Here is a 20,399-nt window from a genome sequence, read left to right as displayed (position 1 = left end):
CGTCAGCACTCACCAAGGTACGTCAGCACTCACCAAGGTACGTCAGCACTCACCGAGGTACGTCAGCACTCAGCGAGGTACGTCAACACTCAGCGAGGTACGTCAACACTGACCGAGGTACGTCAACACTCAGGAAGGTACGTCAGCACTCAGGAGGCACGTCAGCACTCACCGAGGTACGTCAGCACTGACCGAGGTACGTCAGCACTCACCGAGGTACGTCAGCACTCACCAAGGTACGTCAGCACTCACCGAGGTACGTCAGCACTCAGCGAGGTACGTCAACACTCAGCGAGGTACGTCAACACTGACCGAGGTACGTCAACACTCAGGAAGGTACGTCAGCACTCAGGAGGCACGTCAGCACTCACCGAGGTACGTCAGCACTCACCGAGGTACGTCAGCACTCCCCGAGGTACGTCAGCACTCACCAAGGTACGTCAGCACTCAGTGAGGTACATCAACACTCAGCGCGGTACGCCAACACTCAGGAGGTACGTCAACACTGACCGAGGTACGTCAGCGCTCAGCGCGGTACGTCAGCACTCAGCGAGGTACATCAACACTCAGGAGGTACGTCAACACTGACCGAGGTACGTCAGCTCTCAGAGAGGTACGTCAGCACCCAGCAAAGTACGTCAACACTCGGCGAGGTATGTCAACACCCAGCAGAGCACAGGTAGACCAAATATACATCTGGTGGAATTTAGCAGTAAGACACATTTTTTCTTAAGTTCCTTCCAGTTTCCATCGTTGTTCACCGGCGACACTGTGCTGTCTAACTCATTAGCATTTTTTTTCATTAAGTTTTACATTGGCTGTCTAAGGATTGATTAAGGCATGCAAAGGGCGGGACAGGAAAAACATCTATGAACACACAAAGCATGAGATCCTTAAAGTCAGAGGATGGAGCATTGGGTCCTCTTCCCACTATCTGTTCCAGTCATGGGTCTGGCTGCAGACGGTTCATTCCTGCCGGCTCTCACAGACCTTTCCCTGAGACCTATAAAGAGTTTAGGAAGTGTGCTGATAAAACGTATTTCCAGGTTTCAGACTTTAATCATAATGGGTTAGGTATCCTATGGTATGAACTAGTTCTGGTTATTTCATCTAAAATCAAAGTTTTTAAAAAGTTAATATCAAAAATCTACAAATTCATATCCTCATCAGACACCTTGATAGCAATCCCACCCACCCAAAGGAAAATGTTTAAGACGGGACTAACACCTGTCCACAGTGCACCTTGGGTAGCACAGAAGACTTGGACCTGTCCACCTGTTCACTCGCTCTGGTAATCAGTCACAGAAAAACTCTCCACTAACTTTGGCAGCAGAATGCCAGCATCCCCATCACTCTGCCTGCTGGGGGACTTATCACAGACCACCATCCCACCCAAACACAGAAACCCACTACTCATCCCTCAAAAAGACACTTTCAGAACTGGAAATCCAAACAATCCTGCAAAAAAGGAAACCTGGAACACATTTATCACTCATTCACCATCCAGCCAAAGTTTAAACCTCACTGAAATTCCAAATTAACCACGAACATGTCCACAGTCACACGTGAACCTGACACCCCTCCTTACCTTTATGTCCACCTCCTCCTCTTTTTTTTTTTTAATGCTCACTACCTTTGCCCAGCCCTTTTTTATTATTGTATCTCTTTTTCGCTTTAATTTTGCAGCTTTATAAAATTCTAATCATAATGTCTAATATGTCTGTCTAATATCATCTGTATTTTATTCATATTTTTATTATCATTTTTATTATAGTTATTACTATTATTATTATTATTATTATTATATTGTTATTATTATCATCATTAATATTATGATGATGATGATGATAATAATAATAATTATCATTCATATTATTATTATTATTATTATTATTATTAATATCAATATTATTTGTATTATTATCATTATTATTATTATTATTATTATTACTATTATCCTTATTATTTTTATAATCATTATTAACATTATTATTAGTAGTAGTAGAAGTATTAGTATTTTTATTAATAATACTATTATTACTTCTATAATTATTATTGTTTTTGTTGTTGTTGTTGTTATTATCATTGTTACTATCATCATTATTAATGTTATTATTTTTTATTTATGATAACTTATTATAATTTGTACACTTATTATTATTATTATCATTATTATTATTATTATTATTATTATTATTATTATCATTATTGTTATTATTATTACTATTATTATTATTATTATTATTTATATTATTATTATCATATTTATTAATATTAATAATAATAACAATAATTAGGGGGTTGAAATCATACATTTAAAAACAAAACTATGGGAAACGGTTGGACTGATAAGCCAATCACACTCTGACTTGGCGCTGGTGTCGCTTGGCTAAAGGTTGGTGGGCCACTGCTGGCCACTCACCCCCTCACCTGGGTGACATCAGCCCCCATTGGTCCGTTCTTGACACAGCCCCCCCCCCCCCCTTTTTTTCCATATTAGGACAACTATAATTTCTCATATTTATGTTATTTTTATATTATTATATTATTCATATTATTAATGTACAACATTGGAATAATAATATGTACTGTACAAGCCAGGACACCGTACCACAACACAAATAATCCAGCAGAAATGCCATAATAATAATGTCTGCTTTTGTTTTTACGTACATATTCTCTTTTCTGTTTGTTTGTTTGATTGATTTTTATTGTCTGCTTGTTGTTTTATGTCATTCCTCCGTGTATGTATGTTCACTTTATCACCAATAGAAAAATAAATAAATCAAATGAAACCAAAGTTTGGAGTGTTGGGACAGCCCTAGCGTTCTCTCTGATGCCGTTTTCTGTTCTTGAATTTTCTAAAGAGTGAAAATAATATTTCCTGCAGAAGCTGATGCGAGGACGTGTCAGAAGCGGTCTTAACTTTTCCATTAGGCTGAGATGTTTCCAGATAGGAGCGTTGGCGAGGCACTCGGCAGTGTTAGCGCTAATAAGACGTCTCTAACAAAGCCAAACAACAAAGACGTGTTGGTGCCACGAGTGCCATCAATTCATAAAGAGAATCTATTTTTCCTCAGCCACCGAGGATTTATTGCACCTCCAGCCCGGGGAGTGGAGTGCACGGCGCTCTGCTAGAGGCCCAAATGGATTTTCAACTATGGACCCTAAACCTTTCAGACCGCCACCGGCTGAATAGCAGTTAGGGGTTGCCATGCCAACGCCATCTAGAGGGACATTTCAGCTGCATCAGACAGAAAGCTTGGCCAGATGTCTTCAACAATTTACTCTGAAAAGATTCAGCGTCGGCCTCGCTCATTAGGGAGCAGCAATCAGAGAGCTGGGAGACACGAGGACGCGGCGTTTCTGCGGCTCACAGTAAAAAAAGGCAGAGGAGATGGTCCTCCCACACGCCGCAGCTCGCCGCCGCCGTATTTTTTCTAAAATATTTATGTCTTATTTCTGCGTCTGTGACATGCTCAGTGCAGTGTGCAGCTGACACGCTCTGGCAGGGCACAGAGGCATCTGGCCAACACGGAGGATGGCGAGCAGCGCTGTGAATTATTGATGGTATAAATCAACACCTGTGGTGTGGCTGACGGCGTGCTGCTGCTGGAGGAGCTGTGAGAGCGCCGCTGTGGAGGCACGGATCGCCCTCCCTACAGAGCACATTCTACAATGACACAACATACTGACAACATACTAACAAAGTACTAACTACATAACTACATACAAACAACATACAAGATGCTGAGAACATACTAACAACATACAAGATACTAACAACATACTAACAAAGTACTAACTACATAACACCATACTGACAACATACAAGATGCTAAGAACATACTAACAACATACAAGATACTAACAACATACTAACATCATACCAACAACATACTAACAAAATAAGAACTACATAACATACTAACAAAGTACTAACTACATAACACCATACTAACGTCATACTAACAACATACTTACAAAGTACTAACTACATAACAACATACAAACAACATACAAGATGCTAAGAACATACTAACAACATACAAGATACTAACAACATACTAACAAGGTACTAACTACATAACAACATACTAACATCATACCAACAACATACTAACAAAGTACTAACTACATAACAACATACAAACAACATACAAGATGCTAAGAACATACTAACAACATACAAGATACTAACAACATACTAACAAAGTACTAACTACATAACAACATACTTACGTCATACCAACAACATACTAACAAAGTACTAACTACATAACACCATACTAACGTCATACTAACAACATACTAACAAAGTACTAACTACATAACACCATACTAACGTCATACTAACAACATACTAACAAAGTACTAACTACATAACAACATACAAACAACATACAAGATGCTAAGAACATACTAACAACATACAAGATACTAACAACATACTAACAAAGTACTAACTACATAACAACATACTTACGTCATACCAACAACATACTAACAAAGTACTAACTACATAACACCATACTAACGTCATACTAACAACATACTAACAAAGTACTAACTACATAACAACATACAAACAACATACAAGATGCTAAGAACATACTAACAACATACAAGATACTAACAACATACTAACAAAGTACTAACTACATAACAACATACTAACGTCATACCAACAACATACTAACAAAGTACTAACTACATAACACCATACTAACGTCATACTAACAACATACTAACAAAGTACTAACTACATAACAACATACAAACAACATACAAGATGCTAAGAACATACTAACAATATACAAGATACTAACAACATATTAACAAAGTACTAACTACATAACAACATACTTGCGTCATACCAACAACATACTAACAAAGTACTAACTACATAACACCATACTAACGTCATACTAACAACATACTAACAAAGTACTAACTACATAACAACATACAAACAACATACAAGATGCTAAGAACATACTAACAACATACAAGATACTAACAACATATTAACAAAGTACTAACAACATAACAACATACTTGCGTCATACCAACAACATACTAACAAAGTACTAACTACATAACACCATACTAACGTCATACTAACAACATACTAACAAAGTACTAACTACATAACACCATACTAACAACATACAAGATGCTAAGAACATACTAACAACATACAAGATACTAACAACATACTAACATCATACCAACAACATACTAACAAAATACTAACTACATAACATACTAACAAAGTACTAACTACATAACACCATACTAACGTCATACTAACAACATACTTACAAAGTACTAACTACATAACACCATACTAACAACATACAAGATGCTAAGAACATACTAACAACATACAAGATACTAACAACATACTAACATCATACCAACAAAATACTAACAACATAACATACTAACAAAGTACTAACTACATAACACCATACTAACGTCATACTAACAACATACTAACAAAGTACTAACTACATAACACCATACTAACAACATACAAGATGCTAAGAACATACTAACAACATACAAGACACTAACAACATACTAACATCATACCAACAACATACTAACAAAATACTAACTACATAACATACTAACAAAGTACTAACTACATACCACCATACTAATGTCACACTAACAACATACTAACAAAGTACTAACTACATAACACCATACTAACAACATACAAGATGCTAAGAACATACTAACAACATACAAGATACTAACAACACACTAACATCATACCAACAGCATACTAACAAAATACTAATAACATAACATAGTAACAAAGTACTAACTACATAACACCATACTAACATTATACTAACAACATACTAACAGAGAACTAACTACATAACATACTTACAAAGTACTAACTACATAACACCATACTAACGTCATACTAACAACATACTAACAAAGTACTAACTACATAACGACATACAAACAACATACAAGATGCTAAGAACATACTAACAACATACAAGATACTAACAACATACTAACAAAGTACTAACTACATAACAACATACTTACGTCATACCAACAACATACTAACAAAGTACTAACTACATAACACCATACTAACGTCATACTAACAACATACTAACAAAGTACTAACTACATAACAACATACAAACAACATACAAGATGCTAAGAACATACTAACAACATACAAGATACTAACAACATATTAACAAAATACTAACTACATAACAACATACTTGCGTCATACCAACAACATACTAACAAAGTACTAACTACATAACACCATACTAACGTCATACTAACAACATACTAACAAAGTACTAACTACATAACAACATACAAACAACATACAAGATGCTAAGAACATACTAACAACATACAAGATACTAACAACATATTAACAAAGTACTAACTACATAACAACATACTTGCGTCATACCAACAACATACTAACAAAGTACTAACTACATAACACCATACTAACGTCATACTAACAACATACTAACAAAGTACTAACTACATAACACCATACTAACAACATACAAGATGCTAAGAACATACTAACAACATACAAGATACTAACAACATACTTACATCATACCAACAACATACTAACAAAATACTAACTACATAACATACTAACAAAGTACTAACTACATAACACCATACTAACGTCATACTAACAACATACTTACAAAGTACTAACTACATAACACCATACTAACAACATACAAGATGCTAAGAACATACTAACAACATACAAGATACTAACAACATACTAACATCATACCAACAAAATACTAACAACATAACATACTAACAAAGTACTAACTACATAACACCATACTAACGTCATACTAACAACATACTAACAAAGTACTAACTACATAACACCATACTAACAACATACAAGATGCTAAGAACATACTAACAACATACAAGACACTAACAACATACTAACATCATACCAACAACATACTAACAAAATACTAACTACATAACATACTAACAAAGTACTAACTACATACCACCATACTAATGTCACACTAACAACATACTAACAAAGTACTAACTACATAACACCATACTAACAACATACAAGATGCTAAGAACATACTAACAACATACAAGATACTAACAACACACTAACATCATACCAACAGCATACTAACAAAATACTAATAACATAACATAGTAACAAAGTACTAACTACATAACACCATACTAACATTATACTAACAACATACTAACAGAGAACTAACTACATAACATACTAACAAAGTACTAACTACATAACACCATACTAACGTCATACTAACAACATACTAACAAAGTACTAACTACATAACGACATACAAACAACATACAAGATGCTAAGAACATACTAACAACATACAAGATACTAACAACATACTAACAAAGTACTAACTACATAACAACATACTTACGTCATACCAACAACATACTAACAAAGTACTAACTACATAACACCATACTAATGTCATACTAACAACATACTAACAAAGTACTAACTACATAACACCATACTAATGTCATACTAACAACATACTAACAAAGTACTAACTACATAACAACATACAAACAACATACAAGATGCTAACAACATACTAACAAAGTACTAACTACATAACAACATACTAACGTCATACCAACAACATACTAACAAAGTACTAACTACATAACACCATACTAACGTCATACTAACAACATACTAACAAAGTACTAACTACATAACAACATACAAACAACATACAAGATGCTAAGAACATACTAACAACATACAAGATACTAACAACATATTAACAAAGTACTAACTACATAACAACATACTTGCGTCATACCAACAACATACTAACAAAGTACTAACTACATAACACCATACTAACGTCATACCAACAACATACTAACAAAGTACTAACTACATAACACCATACTAACGTCATACTAACAACATACTAACAAAGTACTAACTACATAACAACATACAAACAACATACAAGATGCTAAGAACATACTAACAACATACAAGATACTAACAACATATTAACAAAGTACTAACTACATAACAACATACTTGCGTCATACCAACAACATACTAACAAAGTACTAACTACATAACACCATACTAACAACATACAAGATGCTAAGAACATACTAACAACATACAAGATACTAACAACATACTTACATCATACCAACAACATACTAACAAAATACTAACTACATAACATACTAACAAAGTACTAACTACATAACACCATACTAACGTCATACTAACAACATACTTACAAAGTACTAACTACATAACACCATACTAACAACATACAAGATGCTAAGAACATACTAACAACATACAAGATACTAACAACATACTAACATCATACCAACAACATACTAACAACATAACATACTAACAAAGTACTAACTACATAACACCATACTAACGTCATACTAACAACATACTAACAAAGTACTAACTACATAACACCATACTAACAACATACAAGATGCTAAGAACATACTAACAACATACAAGATACTAACAACATACTAACATCATACCAACAACATACTAACAAAATACTAACTACATAACATACTAACAAAGTACTAACTACATTACACCATACTAACATCATACTAACAACATACTAACAAAGTACTAACTACATAACATACTAACAAAGTACTAACTACATAACACCATACTAACGTCATACCAACAACATACTAAAAAAATACTAACAACATAACATACTAAATAAATACTAACTACATAACATACTAACAAAGTACTAACTACATAACACAATACTAACATCATACCAACAACATACTAACAAAATACTAACTACATAACATACTAACAAAGTACTAACTACATAACACCATACTAACAACATACAAGATGCTAAGAACATACTAACAACATACAAGATACTAACAACATACTAACATCATACCAACAAAATACTAACAACATAACATACTAACAAAGTACTAACTACATAACACCATACTAACGTCATACTAACAACATACTAACAAAGTACTAACTACATAACACCATACTAACAACATACAAGATGCTAAGAACATACTAACAACATACAAGACACTAACAACATACTAACATCATACCAACAACATACTAACAAAATACTAACAACAAAACATACTAACAAAGTACTAACTACATAACACAATACTAACGTCATACTAACAACATACTAACAAAGTACTAACTACATACCACCATACTAATGTCACACTAACAACATACTAACAAAGTACTAACTACATAACACCATACTAACAACATACAAGATGCTAAGAACATACGAACAACATACAAGACACTAACAACATACTAACATCATACCAACAACATACTAACAAAATACTAACTAGATAACATACTAATAAAGTACTATCTACATAACACCATACTAACATCATACTAACAACATACTAACAAAGTGCTAACTACATAACACCATACTAACAAAGTACTAACAACATATTAACAAAGTACTAACTACATAACACCATACTAACGTCACACTAACAACATACTAACAAAGTACTAACTACATAACACCATACTAACAACATACAAGATGCTAAGAACATACGAACAACATACAAGACACTAACAACATACTAACATCATACCAACAACATACTAACAAAATACTAACTAGATAACATACTAATAAAGTACTATCTACATAACACCATACTAACATCATACTAACAACATACTAACAAAGTGCTAACTACATAACACCATACTAACAAAGTACTAACAACATACTAACAAAGTACTAACTACATAACACCATACTAACAACATACAAGATGCTAAGAACATACTAACATACAAGATACTAACAACATACTAACATCATACCAACAGCATACTAACAAAATACTAATAACATAACATAGTAACAAAGTACTAACTACATACCACCATACTAATGTCACACTAACAACATACTAACAGAGTACTAACTACATAACATACTCACAAAGTACTAACTACATAACACCATACTAACGTCATTCTAACAACATACTGACAGAGTACTAACTACATAACACCATAATAACAAAGTACTTACAACATACTAACAAAGTACTAACTACATAACACCATACTAACAAAGTACTTACAACATACTAACAAAGTACTAACTACATAACACCATACTAACGTCACACTAACAACATACTAACAAAGTACTAACTACATAACACCATACTAACAACATACAAGATGCTAAGAACATACTAACAACATACAAGATACTAACAACATACTAACATCATACCAACAACATACTAACAAAATACTAACTACATAACATACTAACAAAGTACTAACTACATGACACCATACTAACAACATACAAGATGCTAAGAACATACTAACAACATACAAGATACTAACAACATACTAACATCATACCAACAGCATACTAACAAAATACTAATAACATAACATAGTAACAAAGTACTAACTACATAACACCATACTAAAATTATACTAACAACATACTAACAGAGTACTAACTACATAACATACTAACAAAGTACTAACTACATAACACCATACTAACGTCATTCTAACAACATACTGACAGAGTACTAACTACATAACACCATACTAACAACATACAAGATGCTAAGAAAGTACTAACAACATACAAGATACTAACAACGTACTAACATCATACCAACAACATACTAACAAAATACTAACTACATAACATACTAACAAAGTACTAACTACATAATACCATACTAACAACATACAAGATACTAACAACATACTAACAACATACAAGATACTAACAACATACTAACATCATACCAACAGCATACTAACAAAATACTAACAACATAACATACTAACAAAGTACTAACTACATAACACCATACTAACAACATACAAGATGCTAAGAACATACAAACAACATACAAGATACTAACAACATACTAACATCATACCAACAAAATACTAACAACATACTAACAACACAATAACATACTAATAAAGTACTCACTACATAACAACATACTAACGTCATATTAACAACATACTAATAAATAACTAACAACATAACATACTAAAAAAGAACGAACTACATAACACCATACTAACAACATACAAGATGCTAAGAACATACGAACAACATACAAGATACTAACAACATACTAACATCATACCAACAAAATACTAACAAAATACTAACAACATAACATACTAACAAAGTACTAACTACATAACACCATACTAACAACATACAAGATGCTAAGAACATACTAACAACATACAAGATACTATCAACATACTAACATCATACCAACAGCATACTAACAAAGTACTAACAACATACTAACAAAGTACTAACTACATAACACCATACTAACGTCACACTAACAACATACTAACAAAGTACTAACTACATAACACCATACTAACAACATACAAGATGCTAAGAACATACTAACAACATACAAGATACTAACAACATACTAACATCATACCAACAACATACTAACAAAATACTAACTACATAACATACTAACAAAGTACTAACTACATAACACCATACTAACAACATACTAACAACATACAAGATACTAACTACATAACACCATACTAACAACATACAAGATGCTAATAAGATACTAACAACATAGAAGATACTAACAACATACTAACATCATACCAACAAAATACTAACAACATACTAACAACACAATAACATACTAACAAAGTACTAACTACATAACATACTAACATCATACTGACAACATACAGCATACTAACAACATACTAACATACCACCAGCATACTTAAAAGATACTAACAACAAACTAACAAGATACTACAAACATTCTAATATTATAACAAGATAATAACATACCTACCTCCAAACATACTTAGATACTAACAAAATATTAACAGTATACTAACAACAAATTAACATGCTACTAGCATACTAACAAGATACTAACAACAAACTAACAAGATACTAAAGACATACTAACAAAATACTAACAACATACCAACAAGATACTAACAGCATACAATCAAGATACTAACAACAAACTAACAACATACAACATACTAACAACATACTAACATACTACCAGCATAATAACAAGATACTAACAAGATAATAACAATATACTGACAACACGCCAACATAAAATATGAAAGCTTTCTCTGTTACACTTAAAGTAGGAATATTTTTATTTCTCTGCCCTCTGCTGAAACAAATGATCTCAGATAACCTAGCCTAGCATATTTACCTAACTGTATTAGCTCTATATCAGTGCAGTAATAGACCAACACAATTTTTAAAGGACTTTTGTCAGCACCATCAGATTAGATAGAACCTAGTCAGAGCTTTAACATTTCTCTGTTTAGTTTGTTACAGGCTCACAGAGAGGAGGGTCTGGTCTGACAGGGACATGGGTACAGGCTCACAGAGAGGAGGGTCTGGGTCTGACAGGGACACGGGTACAAGCAGACAGAGAGGAGGGTCTGGGTCTGACAGGGACACGGGTACAGGCAGACAGAGAGGAGGGTCTGGGTCTGACAGGGACACGGGTACAGGCAGACTGAGAGGAGGGTCTGGGTCTGACAGGGACACGGGTACAGGCAGACAGAGAGGAGGGTCTGGGTCTGACAGGGACACGGGTACAGGCAGACAGAGAGGAGGGTCTGGGTCTGACAGGGACACGGGTACAGGCAGACTGAGAGGAGGGTCTGGGTCTGACAGGGACACGGGTACAGGCAGACAGAGAGGAGGGTCTGGGTCTGACAGGGACACGGGTACAGGCTCACAGAGAGGAGGGTCTGGGTCTGACAGGGACACAGGTACAGGCAGACTGAGAGGAGGGTCTGGGTCTGACAGGGACACGGGTACAGGCTCACAGAGAGGAGGGTCTGGGTCTGACAGGGACACAGGTACAGGCAGACTGAGAGGAGGGTCTGGGTCTGACAGGGACACGGGTACAGGCAGACAGAGAGGAGGGTCTGGGTCTGACACGGACAAGGGTACAGGCAGACTGAGAGGAGGGTCTGGATAAACTAGCATGCTGTTTGTTGGCTGTCCACTACACACATGGACAAAATTGTTGGTACCCCTCTGTTGATAAAAGAAAAACCCACAATGGTCACAGAAATAACTTGAATCTGACAAAAGTCATAATAAATAAAAATTCAATGAAAATTACCCAATGAAAATCAGACGTTGTTTCTGAACTGTGGTTCAACAGAATTATTTTAAAAAGCAAACTGATGAAACAGGCCTGGACAAAAATGATGGTACTCCTAGAAAAGATGTAAAATAATGTGACCATAGGGACATGTTCAACCAAGGTGTGTCCTCTAATTAGCATCACAGGTGTCTACAAACTTGTAATCAGTCAGTCGGCCTATTTAAAGAGTGACAAGTAGTCACTGTGCTGTTTGGTGACATGGTGTGTACCACACTAAACATGGACCAGAGGAAGCCAAGGAGATGAGAAAGAAAATGATAGACAAGCATTTTAAAGGTAAAGGCTATAAGACCATCTCCAAGCAGCTCTATGTTCACAGACGCAGAAATGAAGCATACCAAGAAAAGAAGACTGTCCCTACTGTGAAACATGGAGGAGGCTCTGTTATGTTCTGGGGCTGCTTTGCTGCATCTGGCACAGGGTGTCTTGAATCTGTGCAGGGTACAATGAAATCTCAAGACTATCAAGGTATTCTAGAGAGAAATGTGCTGCCCAGTGTCATAAAGCTTGGTCTCAGTCACAGGTCATGGGTCTTACAGGATAATGACCCAAAACACACAGCTAAAAACAGCCAAGAATGGCTAAGAGCAAAACACTGGACTATTCTGAAGTGGCCTTCTATGAGCCCTGATCTAAATCCTACTGAACATCTGTGGAAGGAGCTGAAACATGGCGTCTGGAGAAGGCACCCTTCAAACCTGAGACAACTGGAGCAGTTTGCTGATGAGGATTGGGCCAAAATACCTGCTGAGAGGAGCAGAAGTCTCACTGAGAGTTACAGAAATGGTTTGATTGCAGTGATTGCCTCACAAGGTTGTGCAACAAAATATTAAGTTAAGGGTACCATCATTTTTGTCCAGGCCTGTTTCATCAGTTTGTTTTTTAAAATAATTCTGTTGAACCACAGTTCAGAAGCAATGTCTGATTTTCATTGGTTAATTTTCATTGAATTTTTATTTATTTTTCACTTTTGTCAGATTCAAGTCATTTCTGTGACCATTGTGGGTTTTTCTTTCATTAACAGAGGAGTACCAACTATTTTGTCCACGTGTGTAAATCTTGCATCAGAAACGTTCCATACTTGGTGAATCGTTTCTCTTTGCTAAATGTTTCTGCCTTTACCTTCAGATTACCGACTGCAGCCTCGTCATCTTCCAAAGATTGTATATTGACAACAAGAGCATGCACATCATCCCAAATGCACACAGTCATTAACAGTTACCAGAGGAGCACGACTCTGTCTCGGAATTTTAATATCTTTGCTTTTCCACAGGACGGTAAAGCTGTCTTAGGTTTACTCCTCAGAAAAATACAGAGATCCTGACCTCAGTGACCTCTGGGACCTCAGTGACCTCAAAGGTCGGCACAGCCACGATCGCTGGTAAAAATCAGACAGTAAAGACTTTAATGACCTTTAATTTCAAAAGTCCAGTTCAAGACTTTTCAAAGATCTGCAGGAAAATGAACGGCTCTCGCCACGATATGCAACATCAGCAGATTTTTCAGTGGTTTTAAAGTCTTAACTGTAATTCTGGATCTTTTCTCCTTTTAAACCAAAACTACCAAACTGACACAGAATCTACACCTCCATCTTTAACCAGAAACCTTTAAAAGACGCAGAGCTTCTGCAGGACGATGCTTTCTTCCTCCCAGCGCAGAGCCGGTGGATAGAGTTAAAGTTAGAGGATAGTAAATATGCACCGATAGCGTCCTGACCTTCAGTGATATTGATGTCAAAGATAAACTTTTTATCAGAAGAATGTGTGAAGTTTGATGGCATGAATACAGAAGGCCGTCTGAATGAAAGAGGATGACACCGCTGAAGAGCGAGAGCAAGGACAGACACAGAAAGAGAGGTGAGTAAAACAAGGAGATAAAAGAAGATTTCTGCACATCACAGAGTGGGCGCTGTTTCTTACGGCTGCTAATGGAGCCCTGAATGCATCAGAGCACAGCGAACGCATCGTCTTCCTTTCATTGTTCAATAAAAGATCTGCTCACGTTCCACGCATTAGAGACCACAAACATCCAACAAACATTCAAAATAAACCTTGAATTCAAACTTTTATTGGACTCAGACCAAATGCAGCTCTGAGTGAGAGCCAGCGTATCAGTGATGGGAGGGGGCACGGGCCGCCACTTCCTCCCCCTCTGCGTTGACTTCCCTCCTTTGCGGCGGTTTCCAATCAAGCTTTTGTCTCCGCCGGGCCGAGATAAGAGTGTGAATAAACGCTCCTCTCCTGCTGTTGTGTTTGGCCCTGTGTGTTTGTCAGCACATCATTAGGGGCCGCTGCACGCCTAATTAGTTGTTTATCCGTGGAGCTGATTAGGAACCCATCGGCATTGTGTGGGAGCATGGGATCCACGCAGGAACGCTGAGATCTCGCCGCGGCGCTCAAACTCATTTCCTCGTCTCGTTCAGGAGCAGGAATCCCAGCGGAGGAGAGTTATGAGGCAGTGACGGATCTGTGACACCAGATCAACCAGGGACTCTCAAGGACCACCAGGAACACTGCAGTCAGACTTTTTCATTGACCTCTGCAGAGATGGTATGTTCCTGAGAAGTCTGGGCCTCTAGAACCCTCACATAAAGGTCTGAGCTCCAGCCTCCTGAGACCACTTCAGACCAAAGAATCTCAGAGCTGCAGGGCCGTTTAAGAGGCTGTAAGGAAGCGGAGCCGTTTCAGCTCCTATCAGGTCAGCTGATGGTGGTTTTAGTCTGTCATATGGCAGCTGTTCAATGTGGAAGACATTAAAAGTCTGAGTGCCAACAAATATGTCTTAAAACTAGAGAATGAAATCAGCAAGGCTAGCAGAGCACATTCTCACAGCCCAGCTTCTGGGTCATCACAGAAAAACAGGAGGAGTGAGGGTTGAAGTAACTAGAGCAAGATTTATCACAAAATATTATACACATGAGGAACTGGAAACAAGGAAAGGCATGGCCCCCAGTGAGGGAGAGAAAGGAGCGAGAGCAGCTGTGCTCGGGCACAGCACCATGTCACTGATGTCATAGAGGGGAGAGGGGGCAGCTGTGCTCAGGAACAGCCCCATAGTACTGATGTTATAGAGGGGAGGGGGGCAGCTGTGCTCAGGAACAGCCCCATGTCACTGAAGTTATAGAGGGGAGGGGGGCAGCTGTGCTCAGGAACAGCACCATGTCACTGATGTCATAGAGGGGAGAGTGGGCAGCTGTGCTCAGGAACAGCACCATAGTACTGATGTTATATAGGGGAGGGGGGCAGCTGTGCTCAGGAACAGCACCATAGTACTGAAATTATAGAGGAGAGAGGGGGCAGCTGTGCTCAGGAACAGCACCATGTCACTGAAGTTATATAGGGGAGGGGGGGCAGCTGTGCTCAGGAACAGCCCCATAGAACTGAAGTTATAGAGGGGAGGGGTGCAGCTGTGCTCAGGAACAGCACCATAGTACTGAAGTTATAGAGGGGAGAGGGGGCAGCTGTGCTCAGGAACAGCACCATGTCACTGATGTCATAGAGGGGAGAGGGGGCAGCTGTGCTCAGGAACAGCACCATGTCACTGAAGTTATAGAGGGGAGAGGGGGCAGCTGTGCTCAGGAACAGCCCCATGTCACTGAAGTTATAGAGGGGAGGGGGGCAGCTGTGCTCAGGAACAGCACCATGTCACTGATGTTATAGAGGGGAGGGGGGCAGCTGTGCTCAGGAACAGCCCCATGTCACTGATGTCATAGAGGGGAGGGGGGGCAGCTGTGCTCAGGAACAGCACCATGTCACTGATGTCATAGAGGGGAGAGGGGGCAGCTGTGCTCAGGAACAGCACCAAAGCACTGATGTTATAGAGGGGAGGGGGGCAGCTGTACTCAGGAACAGCACCATGTCACTGATGTCATAGAGGGGAGAGGGGGCAGCTGTGCTCAGGAACAGCACCATAGTACTGATGTTATAGAGGGGAGGGGGGCAGCTGTGCTCGGGAACAGCACCATGTCACTGATGTCATAGAGGGGAGAGGGGCAGCTGTGCTCAGGAACAGCACCATAGTACTGATGTTATAGAGGGAGGGGGCAGCTGTGCTCAGGAACAGCACCATAGTACGGATGTTATAGAGGGAGGGGGCAGCTGTGCTCGAACAGCACCATGTCACTGAAGTTATAGAGGGAGGGGGCAGCTGTGCTCAGGAACAGCACCATGTCACTGATGTTATAGAGGGAGGGGGCAGCTGTGCTCAGGAACAGCACCATGTCACTGATGTTATAGAGGAGAGGGGGCAGCTGTGCTCAGGAACAGCACCATGTCACTGAAGTTATAGAGGGGGGGAAGCTGTGCTCAGGAACAGCACCATGTCACTGATGTCATAGAGGGGAGAGGGGGCAGCTGTGCTCAGGAACAGCACCATAGTACTGATGTTATAGAGGGGAGGGGGGCAGCTGTGCTCAGGAACAGCACCATGTCACTGAAGTTATAGAGGGGAGAGGGGGCAGCTGTGCTCAGGAACAGCACCATGTCACTGATGTCATAGAGGGGAGAGGGGGCAGCTGTGCTCAGGAACAGCACCATAGTACTGAAATTATAGAGGGGAGAGGGGGCAGCTGTGCTCAGGAACAGCACCATGTCACTGAAGTTATAGAGGGGAGGGGGGGCAGCTGTGCTCAGGAACAGCACCATGTCACTGATGTCATAGAGGGGAGAGGGGGCAGCTGTGCTTGGGAACAGCACCATGTCACTGATGTCATAGAGGGGAGAGGGGGCAGCTGTGCTCGGGAACAGCACCATGTCACTGAAGTTATAGAGGGGAGGGGGGCAGCTGTGCTCAGGAACAGCACCATGTCACTGATGTCATAGAGGGGAGAGGGGGCAGCTGTGCTCAGGAACAGCACCATAGTACTGATGTTATAGAGGGGAGGGGGGCAGCTGTGCTCGGGAACAGCACCATGTCACTGATGTTATAGAGGGGAGGGGGGCAGCTGTGCTCAGGAACAGCACCATGTCACTGATGTTATAGAGGGGAGGGGGGCAGCTGTGCTCAGGAACAGCACCATGTCACTGAAGTTATAGAGGGGAGAGGGGGCAGCTGTGCTCAGGAACAGCACCATGTCACTGAAGTTATAGAGGGGAGAGGGGGCAGCTGTGCTCAGGAACAGCACCATGTCACTGATGTTATAGAGGGGAGGGGGGCAGCGGTGCTCAGGAACAGCACCATAGTACTGAAATTATAGAGGGGAGAGGGGGCAGCTGTGCTCAGGAACAGCACCATAGTACTGAAGTTATAGAGGGGAGAGGGGGCAGCTGTGCTCAGGAACAGCACCATGTCACTGAATTTATAGAGGGGAGAGGGGGCAGCTGTGCTCAGGAACAGCACCATAGTACTGAAGTTATAGAGGGGAGAGGGGGCAGCTGTGCTCAGGAACAGCACCATGTCACTGATGTTATAGAGGGGAGGGGGGCAGCTGTGCTCAGGAACAGCACCATGTCACTGATGTTATAGAGGGGAGGGGGGCAGCTGTGCCCTGTATAGCACAGAACAATCTTTCCTGATGTATAAATGCCCTTTGGTACCCTGAAAATAATACTGTTGTAAACATTTGATGTTACCTCTAGTAAAGTAAATGGGTTTATCTGAAAGTACTCCCTCAGAGGTGTATCACTGAAAAAAAAAAATTTGAAAAATATATGATCCCCTTTACCTGTGGTTGTATATATGGTGGTACTTGCTGTCATATATATATATATATATATATATATATATATATATATATTTAAAATGGGGCTGATAAAGATGAGATGTTATAAGGAGGATGTGTTGTGGGGCAAGAAGAAAATGGATCAGGCGTCCTGCTGAATCAGGGTCTGAAAGTCAAAAAGTAACAAGCTGTAGTGGTAAAAATGTTTAAAATGCTGAGATGATAAACTGATACTCTGTATCTTTCCTATGGATTATCCTTTCATGGATCGGGGTGAGATGTCCCTTTTTTGTGTGTTTCTCTTGGTATCATTCTAGCGATCGATCGCACTTTTTCTGTCGAGCCTCTTTCTTGTTAGCATATTTTTTCCTTCAGTGACTCGTGGATTATGAACTTTCTCGCATCACCTTTGTGTGGATTAACAGAATTTAAGGGACTTAAACTGAAGGGATACTGACTAGGTTGCATTTGTTGTTGGATCACTTAAGATTGAAATCAAATCTTTGCTTCTGTTGTAGTTCATTTATCATTAATGTACTGCGTGCACACTCGACAGCTTAAAGGCTTCGTGTTTATGATGTTCTCTGCTCACCTTTACTGATTGGATTAAACATTGATGCTCTTCATTTTCACATACTCTTTAAGCTCAAAGCTTTTCTTTTCTTCAAAAGAACCCCATGAGTGTTTACCTGAAAAGGTTAAGTATTAGATACACCAGCTCTACTGATTTTAATTTCATGTGCTATGAAGTTCAGCTGGAAGTGTCCAACTCCTCCCAGGTACACCCACTTTTCCAGAAACTGCCAACTATGGCCTACTATTTGGCAAAAACAGGGAAAAACTGCCAACATCCCCTGTTTCATGAACATTTCACCCTCTGCCATTGAAGATGATGAGGTCATCAATCAAAGCTTGGGGTGACTGTGGATCAGCAGGTAGAGTTGGTCATCCCGAAGGTTGTGGGTTCAATCCCCAGTTCCTGCAGTCACATGTTGATGTGTCCTTGTACAGGACACTTAGCCCCAGTGTGCTCCCATTGCTGAGTCAGCGGTGTGAGCGTGTGTGGGTACGTTTGGATGGCATCAGTCAATACTGAGGGACAATTCTCCACAGCAACCTCTGCTATCAGTGTGGTAGGGAGCTGTACAAGCTCAAGTCCCTTTACCATTTCTAAAACATTCCATCCTTGACTTTGAAATAATGTCAGCATTTAAAGCGTATCAAACATTCCATCCTTGACTTTGAAATAATGTCAGCATTTAAAGCGTATCAAACATTCCATCCTTGACTTTGAAATAATGTCAGCATTTAAAGCGTATCAAACATTCCATCCTTGACTTTGAAATAATGTCAGCATTTAAAGCGTATCAAACATTCCATCCTTGAC

The sequence above is a fragment of the Cheilinus undulatus genome, linkage group 5, assembly GCF_018320785.1.
Source record: "Cheilinus undulatus linkage group 5, ASM1832078v1, whole genome shotgun sequence".
Classification (NCBI taxonomy): domain Eukaryota; kingdom Metazoa; phylum Chordata; class Actinopteri; order Labriformes; family Labridae; genus Cheilinus; species Cheilinus undulatus.
Note: the sequence above shows the minus strand (reverse complement) of the source record.